Source organism: Agelaius phoeniceus, chromosome 19 (assembly GCF_051311805.1).
Source record: "Agelaius phoeniceus isolate bAgePho1 chromosome 19, bAgePho1.hap1, whole genome shotgun sequence".
NCBI lineage: Eukaryota > Metazoa > Chordata > Aves > Passeriformes > Icteridae > Agelaius > Agelaius phoeniceus.
This window is the reverse complement of record NC_135283.1, coordinates 11,798,389-11,808,638: the sequence shown is the minus strand read 5'-3', so window position 1 is coordinate 11,808,638 and position 10,250 is coordinate 11,798,389. Positions and strand designations below refer to the sequence as shown.

The 10,250-nt window shown below is 46.4% G+C and overlaps 1 long non-coding RNA gene across 1 annotated transcript; it reads left to right on the top strand.

Moving 5' to 3' along the window:
* The first annotated feature begins 1,546 nt into the window (after positions 1-1,546).
* Positions 1,547-5,441, top strand: LOC143695491 (uncharacterized). Its single transcript, XR_013184724.1, has 2 exons — positions 1,547-2,040; positions 4,252-5,441. It is a non-coding gene; the product is annotated as an uncharacterized LOC143695491 (long non-coding RNA).
* The last annotated feature ends 4,809 nt before the right edge of the window (positions 5,442-10,250 follow it).

Below are 10,250 nucleotides of genomic sequence, written 5' to 3'. Positions count from 1 at the left end.
ACGATGAGGACGCGGCCGCAGCCAGAGGAGCTGTGTCACCGCCACCAACACCAAACTCTTCCCTGTCCCGCAGGGATCCCAGGCCACAGTGACAACTTCCCGAGGGTGAAACGCAGGCACAGCCTGTTCTAAAAGCAGAAATCGGCGACAGAGCTGGTTTGGGACAGGGCAATGCTCAGCAGCGCTGATACCCCCCCTTACCCTCTCCCCTTCCCTAAAGACACCACTGCGGCCGCCCGGAGCCTGCTTCCCTCCCTTCTTCCCTCAAATCCATGAAAATCGCTCGAAATTGAGAGAAAACTTGGTTATTGCTGCAGAAAAAAAGGTGAGCGGTTCCACGGTGCCACCTGCCGGGCACGGATGGGATGGGATGGGATGGGATGGGATGGGATGGGAGGGGATGGGATGGGATGGGAGGGGATGGGTGGGATGGGATGGGATGGGAGGGAAGGGATGGGAAGGGAGGAAGGGAAGGGAAGGAAGGAAGGGAAGGAAGGAAAGGAAAGAAGGAAAGGAAAGGAAAGGAAAGGAAAGGAAAGGAAAGGAAAGGAAAGGAAAGGAAAGAAAGGAAAGGAAAGGAAAGGAAGAAAGGAAAGGAAAGGAAAGGAAAGGAAAGGAAAGGAAAGGAAAGGAAAGGAAAGGAAAGGAAAGGAAAGGAAAAAGGGGAAGGAAAGGAAAGGAAAGGAAAGGAAAGGAAAGGAAAGGAAAGGAAAGGAAAGGAAAGGAAAGGAAAGGAAAGGAAAGGAAAGGAAAGGAAAGGAAAGGAAAGGAAAGGAAAGGAAAGGAAATGGAAAGGAAAGGAAATGTAAGATAAGGTAAGGTAAGGTGTTGGAACAGGAGCTGGAGGGGCACTTGATGCCTTGAGAGCCGCCCTGGCTGTGGTAAAGCCCCTGCTTGCAGCTGTGTCCCTCATGACATGCTCAATCACCGTGGCTGGATGCTGATAGGGCACAGAATTCACTCCTAATTCTGCATTGTGGAATAAAACACTTCAGTGGGAAGGGAGCTAAAATGATCATCTGGCCCAACTGCAGGGCCTTGAGGTGTAGCGAGGCAGGCCAGAGTTAACCCCAGAGCAATGGCAATCAAAGTGTGACATTGTTTGGATGCCTGTGGCTTGTCCATCCCTCTGTGCCTCATCAGTCTGAACCCGGCAGTGGGAAAAAGGCAAAAACTGGGGGAAAAACAAGCAAAATTCAGGGGAAGAGGGAGAAATGGTTCCAACAGCCCAGCTAGGGAGAGTCTAGCTACAGACAGGGCTTTTGGGTGTAGCATTTTTGCCCTTACCCAGGGTGAATGGTGCAGCCCCTTCCCTCTTCTGCTGTGCTGGGGACACCTGGATTGTCCTTTCCCCTGGTCAGTGACATCCCTGCTCTGAGGGCAGTGACAGGATGGGCCAAAGGTACCTTTGAAAATCAGTAAAATTCTGTGAATGTGAACTTTCTACCTAAGCCAAGATTAGAGAAATGAATCACCCATCAGCTGCTCTCTCCTCAGAGTGCAGTCATCCCTAATCATCCCAACTTCCAAAAAAAGAAGCCAGGGATGATGTTTTGTCTTAGTGACAAGGCAGCTTTCCATTTCAGGCTCCCGAAAAACACACAAAAAGAGCTGAGTTCAGAAACCAAGCAGCATGAAGTCACCCTCGGCAGACCTGTTTTATTTATTCCACTGGAATGGCAACAAACACAAACTCCCCCTGTGCTGGAGGTGGGCAGCCCGTGGGTCAGGCTTAGCACAAAAGCCCAATTTTAGGCAAAGCTCTGCGAGTTTGGTGCCTTGGCTTTGCTGTTGTAAACCATCTGCTCAGCTTCACTCCCAAACACCGGCACTGGGAATCAATCACGGGGTTCCTTTTTGGTTGATCCTTGTTTTGCTCGACTTCTCGGCTTTTAAGACTTCACGGCCCCGGGGCTCAGAAGTGCCTGCCAAGAACTGCATCACATCGATAGCAACAAAACCCTGGCAAATTGGAGCTGGCCCTCGAAATCCATTAGTGCCCTCGGAAATCGGGGGGCTGGAAGCGTGGCAGTGGAAAAGGTAGGGCTTTGGTTTACATCTGTTGACATGAGGATCTCAGTTGCACCCGTTCTGAGGGGAACCGCGCGCGGCGATGAGTGAGGGGGTGCTCCGAGGGGGAATGGAAAAATCAGAGCTGGACCCCGCGTGGGAGCAATGCGCCGAGGTGCTGACAGCTTAATGAATAACTTGACTGTTATGACAGTAGGACACCTTGCAGTTCCAAGAGCAAATATTTGAAATCGTATGCAATGCAGGAAATGTAGAAATGTATGGGGAGAATACGCGGCTCGGCCCTATCGCCAACAGATGGGCCGTGTTTTCACTTCAGAGCTTTTCTTCTCTGCAGTCCTGACTTACTGGGGGTGAGAGTGAATCCACGGCTTGCAACTGATGACATAAAATGGAGCAGTGTATTAAAATCCCCTTTTTATGGTGGCCATATGGCTCAGGGGTTTTGGTAACAGTTAATTAAGAGATTTGCCTCTAGGCCCCCCCTCTGTAAAGCTCCCTCTCCTCCTACTGCTGCTCCAAAAGCTCTTGCCAGCCTATGTGGGAAAAATGGGGGTTAAAGGATGGATCTTTATGGATTTAGCTACACAAAAAAAGAATTAAAATGTATATTCTGCTCTTCTACATTGTCATTTGCATCTCCTGAAGCTTCGGTGGATCATGGAGGCAAAATCTTTCTTTTTGTCCACATTTTGCCTAAAGTAAATTTTAGGGGTGGCATTAAAATGGGGAATTTGGGAGGATCTGGAGACTCCAGTTTGGCCATGTATCAGTTTTGGGGACCTGGAGACTCCCTGTTCCAGGTTTATTTATCCTGACCCCCATTCTCCATCATCCCCTATCACAGGTAAAACCAGCAGCCCCCTCCTAGAGAAATGGACTTGAGCCCACCAAGAGTTACTTTCATTCTCTCTTGAGAATGGTTGGGAGTTCTAAAAATCCACAGAGTTTGTGATTTTCCTAAATGACCAGTGGGTGATTATTAACTTTTGCAGACAGCTCAGACTTTGAACACCATTTTCTCCTTTTAAAAGCAACTTCTTGATATGCAAGGAACCTGTTGGGATGTTTTCATTATGGAATCAATCCCCTCTCCAGCATCCTGTCCTAGGAAATTCTGTTTATTTTTATTTTAGCCATTTGTAGGCTGTATAAGGAACATGATATTTGCTCTGTTTCCAGTAAACAGCTCCTCAGGAGAGCTTTGTTAATGTTATCTATTAAAAAAAACCAACCCCAAACCAACCAAACCACTGAGTCTGGGAGCTGGAGGCAGCTGATTATTTAAAGCAGCTGAAAGAAAAGTCTGATTGACAGGAGGAAAGTGAAATGATGGAACTCCTCTGAAAGTTAGGGAATTAATGGGAAGAAACAGGAGTTGGTGATTGTAAATAAGTGCTGAAGGAATTTTGTGCTGACCCAACTGAAGGGAATCGTTTCGGGGAATGGATTTTCGTTATTGAGTGGAATTCAGAAAAAAATTGATAATAAAGAGAAAGAAATTGATAATAAAGAGAAAGAAATTGACAGCAGAGAGAAATAAAATAGGAACTAATAGAATCAAAACAATAATAAATAGAATTAGTGCACGAGGTTTGATCAAAGCAGATCTCTGCCTGGTTTAACTTTCATTTCCTGCTTCTGCCCACATCTCCCAGTCCATCTTTTGGAACTCAGCTCTCCAGCCCCGCATCCAGGATTTCCTTGGGGAGGGACTGGTCCAGCCCAAGCATTTCGGGGGAGCCTGGCTGGGTAATTGTGTGCTGCAGCTGTCAGGACTAATCACTCCATGGAAAGCAGGCCCCAGCGGTTGTGGTAGCCCCAGGGCAAGCAAAATATCAATGGGGCTACAAATCAAGAGAGCAGCATCCTCCTGGCCCATGAATCAGGGAAATGAGACGAGCAATTCAAGTGCTAAGTCAACATGGGCTGTGTAAACAGCACTTTGGAAAGGGGATTGCAGGGATTTGCTGCACAAAAGGCAGCTGGGAAGGAGAAGGAGAGCACATGGATGTTGGACAAATTAATTAAATAGCCACAGTTCTGATGCCTTTACAGGAATTCCAGCTCAGCGTTGGGTTTATTTTGGTGTCAATTTTTTAATAAAAGCTTTTATGCTTCATTTTTGTTCATTTAGTCACAGATTCTGAAGCAGAATGTAATATTCTAGGTTCCACTTGAACTGGATTTTATTCAGACTTCGGTTGTCTTTGCACACAGATTGATTTGCAGGCCAAAAAACCTGGAATCAGCTTTGCAGGGAAGAGCCCTCCAAGCAGGAAAATCCTTGTGACACAGTGAGCTGACAGATGGAACTTGGCTTTTTTGCCTGATTCTTTCCACCCTTTCATCCCAAATTCCCATTTCAGAGCGTGAATCCAAACCAGAGGAAAGCTGCAAGGTGAACCCTGGGAATTTCCAGCGGCAGAAAGGAGCTGTGCAGTACCAAGCAGCAGAGGAGGATTCCCAGCAGGTCCCATGGGATTTACTGGCCAAAAAAGACAAAAAACAAAGAAAATTGGGCAACATCAAAACCAGTGCAGAAACCTCCCTGTGAGTTCAGGTGTCTCCAAGCTGTGGGAGCTCCTGCCCTCATCCAGACCCTTTCCAGGGAATTCTGGAGGCAGTGACATGGCCCAGAGGAGGAGGACAGGGTGGGATAGGCCGTATCTGCCACCACTTTAGAGGGAGATCGTTCTGAGAAGAATTTCATGCAATCATGGAGTGATCTGGGTTGGGAAGGACAGGAAAGATCACCCAGTGCCACCCCTGCCATGGGCAGGGTCACCTCTCACTGTCCCAGGTGGCTCCAGGCCCTGCCCAGCCTGGCCTTGGGCACTGCCAGGGATCCAGGGACAGCCACAGCTGCTCTGGGAATCCCATCCCAGCCCCTCTCCACCCTCACAGGGAAGAATTTTTCCCCAATATCCCATCTATCCCTATCCCCTGCCAGCGGGAAGCCATCCCTGTGTTCTATCCCTCCAGGCCTTGTAAAAATCAGATTTCGAAATTCAAGTTCTTTCTTTTTTTTTTATTCCTTCATTACTCTGGCCTTTGCAGGGAGACACTCAAATTTACCAGAATTCCCAAGTGCTTGAAATTATGCACTTCCAAAACCAAGGATTTCACGTGGAAAAGAACATTCTGGAGCCATTTCTCTCGAGACTGGTTTACAAACATTTCCCCTGTGAGACGCGGGGCACCTCGAAAATTAGAAGAAAGACAACGTGTGCTGTGCTTGGGCTGATCTGCACAAATCCCTGTGGAGATCCTGGAAACCCAAACCTGGTGTGAGTTATCAACCTCAGAGGAGGGTGGAAGAAGATGCCAAGCGAACCTCAGCTGTATCAGAGGGGAGGGATCAGGAAGTTGTTGGAAAATCAATTAAATTAAAAAATTGCAAAAAATAAGCTCTGTGCTGGTCAATGAGCAACAAGTGAAGGGAACTGGGACATGTGGGAGTGAGGGGGAAAATGCAGTGAAAAAAAAAATAAATTGGAGATATGAAGATAAGAAATGAGATCCATTGCAGGATCTTCCCGAGGGCACTCCAAGCTCTGGGAAAGGCTCCAGCTCTCTGTGCCCCCTTCCTGCTCTCCTCCAACAGAACAAACCTTATCCCTGCCAGTGTCTCTCTCAAGGTGCCCACACACTCTCCCCATGGGGCAGAGAGGGGCACAGCCCATTTTTGTCTGGGCAGGTATCAGACAAAATTTGGGGCTTGTCTTATCTGCACCAGGTCCCCGCGAGGGCTCTCCCAGGCCAGTGGAGCGCTGATAACGGGACCCATGAATTGCCCTTTCCAGCCCTTTTCACTGATATCTGGTCATTCAAATAATTGAATTATTATTCAATTAATTGAATAATTAGCTGTGCAAATAGGACATGGGAACTGTCTCATTGTTGTGGTGGATTGTGCAAGGCCTTGAGGTAACAGAGAGAAATCAGCTGAAATAATAAATAATCAATATTAACCATCCCCAAAGACACACACGGGTATCTCTCTCAAGATGCCCACACACACTCCCTGTGGGGCTGGCAGAGGGGGGCAGAGCCCGTTTTTGTCTGGGCAGGTATCAGTTTGGGGCTTGTCTTATCTGCCACCCGCGCCAGGTCCCCGTGAGGGCTCTCCCAGTGGAGCGCTGATAACGGCATCTGTGAATCGCCATGTTCACCCCTTTTCACTGATATCTGGTCATTCAAATAATTGAATTATTATTCAATTAATTGAATAATTAGGTTTGAAAAGAGGACCTGGGAACTGTCTCATTGTTGTGGTGGATTGTGCAAGGCCTTGAGGTAAGAGAGAGAAATAATTTGAAATAAAGAATAATCAATATTAAGCATCCCCATAGACACACACGGGTATCTCTCTCAAGATGCCCACACACGCTCCCCATGGTGCAGAGGGGGGGCAGAGGCCGTTTTTGTCTGGGCAGGTATCAGTTTGGGGGTTGTCTTATCTGCCACCCGCGCCAGGTCCCCGCGAGGGCTCTCCCGGCGGAGCGCTGATAACGGCGTCCATGAATTGCCCTTTTCAGCCCCGCGCGCCGTGGGCAGCCAAGCTTTATCTGCAGCCTTGAGGAAGGAAAAGCAGGAACCAGCTAAAAGGCTTTCTTTCCCCTCGTTCTCTGATGTTCTGGAAGGCACTTTGGGAGATTAATATTGCAGCAGGGCCCTCCTCCTCCTTCCCCTATCCCCCCTATCCTCCAAAATCCCTGTTGCGACCGAGAGTGCTGATAAACTTCAAAATAAAAACAGATGTGGCAGGAAGAATGATTTATGGACTCCCCCATGTGCTCCTGTTTCTACGTAATGCCAGGGGTTTGGGGCTTTTTTTTTGGTTTATTGTCCACTTGGAATTATTCAATCTATTCCTGCTTCTAAATATGAGCAGGAAGAGAGGTGGGAACAACACCCAGAGCTAAAAACATGAGCATGAGGAGAGGGGAGCTCTGCAGGAATGGGGTGGGAAGTGCCAGAAATCCAAAGTGGTGGCTGCACATCACAGATGGGAAAAAACAGGTAAAGGAAGGGAGAGAAAGGGGAAAAAATCAGGAAGTTGTTGGAAAATCAATTAAATTTAAAAATTGCAAAAAATAAGCTCTGTGTTGCTCAATGAACAGCGAGTGAATGGAACTGGAATATGTGGGAGTGAGGGAGGAAAATGCAGTGAAAAAAAATAAATTGGAGATGTGAAGGTAAGAACAAGGAAAGGAAGGAAGAGAAAGGGGAAAAACCCTTCCAACAGGAAGTTGTGGGAAAATCAATTAACTTTAAAAAATTGCAAAAAAATAATGTGTTGGTCAATGGATGGCAAGTGAATGGAACTGGGACACGTGGGAGTGAGGGGAAAAATGCAGTGAAAAAAAATAAATTGGAGATGTGAAGATAAGAAATGAGATCCATTCCAGGATCTTCCAGCTGTTCCCAGTCACAGGTGAAGACATAAAAAGTGGTTTTGGGGAAGCTTGGAGCTCAGACTAAGCAGGAAGATGAGGTTTGGGAGCATAAATTCATGTTTATGAACAACAATCTTGGGTCAGTTATAATTTGGAAAGCTTCACTTCAGGTGCCTTAAATGGGAGCTGATAATGCTAATTATTGATATCTGGTCATTAAAATCTGCAATGAATAATTAGTTCTGAAAGGAGGATTTTGTTGTGTTGGGTTGTGCAAGGCCTTGAGGTAACAGAGAGAAATCAGCTGAAATAAAAAATAATCAATATTAAGCATCCCCAAAGATACACATGGGTATCTCCATCAGTACCCAGGTAAATCATTAATAATTAAGTGTAAAAAAAGAGATTCTGGTGTCGAAGAGAGGCTTGAACTTGGGGGAATGCTCATCCTGAGCCGTGCCTGTGGCGCTGGAGCAGCCCCCGCGCATTTCTGCCTTTCTAGCATTTCATGCCTGTTTTCACTCAAGTGTTTATTTCTATAAACAGACCCAACCTTAGAAAACAATATAATGACATCCTTCCTGGGGGAGCAGGGGGGCAGGGGTTTCCTCCAGTTCCTCCCGAGCGTTTCCGCCGGGTTTTGATTTTCAATAATCCGAGGGGTAAACGGCCGCTTTTGAACTCTGCCCTCTGCCCTTTTTATTTGGCAACCTGGGCAAAGATCAAGCCCAGAGTCAAAAGTGTCAGCAAAAATGGCTGGGATTGGGGAGCGCTTCCCTCTAGGAAAGGCCTCGTGATTATGTTTACAGAATTCATTACAAACTCGGGGCCCAGATTAAAAGCAAATGTCTAAGTGTCCTGTGGGGAATTGCAAACTCAGGGATGCAGCTTCCGAGGGATTTGTGGGATCTGGAGGAGTTTGGGAGCACCCCCAGGAAAAAGAGGGGTGCTGGAGGTGAGGTGGGGATGTGGGGTCATTGAATGAGCTGGAGGTAAAAGTGTGGGAAAAGAGAGGCAAAAAAAAAAAAAAAGAGTTTTGCCACTTTAAAACCAAGACTAAGAATGCAGGATGGAGCAGCTCGAAGTGGAGACACAGCTCTGGGAATATCTGAGCATGGGGGAATCCCTGGTGAAGGGAAACCAATCCTGGTGTGAAACTGGGACAGTCCAAGGCAGAGAGATTTCACCAGACAATGTTGAAACCAGCACTTTACCAAAATCTGCACTTCTAAAACAGAGAGATGTCGCCAGAAAATGTTGAAAACAGCTTGGTATCAAAATCTGCACTTCTAAACCAGAGATTTCACCAAAAAATGTTGAAAACAGCATGGTATCAAAATCTGTACCTCTAAAACAGAGAGATTTCACCAGAAAACATTGAAACCACAACTTTATCAAAATCTGCACTTCTAAACCAGAGATTTCACCAGAAAATATGGAAAACGGCATGGTATCAAAATCTGTACCTCTAAAACAGAGAGATTTCACCAAAAAACATGTTGAAACCATGACTTTATCAAAATCTGCACTTCTAAACCAGAGAGATTTCACCCGAAAATGTTGAAACCAGCACTTTACCAAAATCTGCACCTCTAAAACAGAGAGATGTCACCAGAAGATGTTGAAAACAGCTTGGTATCAAAATCTGTACCTCTAAAACAGAGAGATTTCACCAGAAAACATTGAAACCATGACTTTATCAAAATCTGCACTTCTAAACCAGAGATTTCACCAGAAAACGTTGAAACCATGACTTTATCAAAATCTGCACTTCTAAACCAGAGAGATTTCACCGGAAAATGTTGAAACCAGCATTTTATCAAAATCTGCACTTTTAGTCTCGTTCTGAACACAAGGAAGAGCCATTCAACAGCACGATCTGCTGCACCAAGGGCAAAGCAGCTCCAGGGTTATTTATTCCCCCATTCCTGCTGCTCCATCCCAGGGCAGCGGATCAGTTTTGCCCTCCCACCTCCTGCTCCTGGCGCACCAAGGCCTCTGTGCCACAGAGCCCAGGCCCAAACGGGTGCTCCGGGAGCGCCAGGTCCCTGTGGGCCATGGAATGGCGATTTTCACTCTGAAGGAGGAGCTGGGAACTCCAGAGAGGCAAAGAATTTAAATAGGTCCCTTTTCCTCTGCAAGAACCTCATGGTAATTGCTGCTGACAGGGCTGCTCTGCAGCCGTGGGGGCTCAGGAAGAGCTGGAAACCATCTGAGAGCTGATTAACAGGAGGTGTTATCACAGGGAGCCCCTCTCCACATCCAGCAGCAGCCACAGGGGGCTCGTGGGTATTCACTGATTTGGGGTGGGATGAGGAGGAAGCGGGTGAAAAGCAAATTGTTTGAAGTTGGTTCCTGAAATGGCTGGAGATAACTTGGAGGGGGTTTTTTTTTTGGTTATAACTATTTTTTGTTTTAGCTATTTTTTGGGTTAAACTGGTTTTTTTTGGTTATAACTATTTTTTGTTTTAGCTATTTTTTGGGTTAAACTGTTTTTTTTTGGTTATAACTATTTCAGTTCAGTGTCGTTTGTGACAGGACTTGGGGAATCAAAAGATTTTTAAATTTTTTTACTGAGGTTTCCAGGATGTTAGTGGTGAAGGCAGGGCCATTCCCAGTGCTTGGAATCCTTTGGAACAAAACTGCTTTGGATATCCCTGACAAGCCTGACACAGGGAATGTCCTGAAAAACCTCTTGGAACTTCCTTAATTACTGATATTACTGATCAGCCTCTTGGAATTTCCTTAATTACTGGTATCAGTAATTGCCTTAATTACTGAGATCAGAGAACCACAGGTTTGGGTTGGAAAGGACCC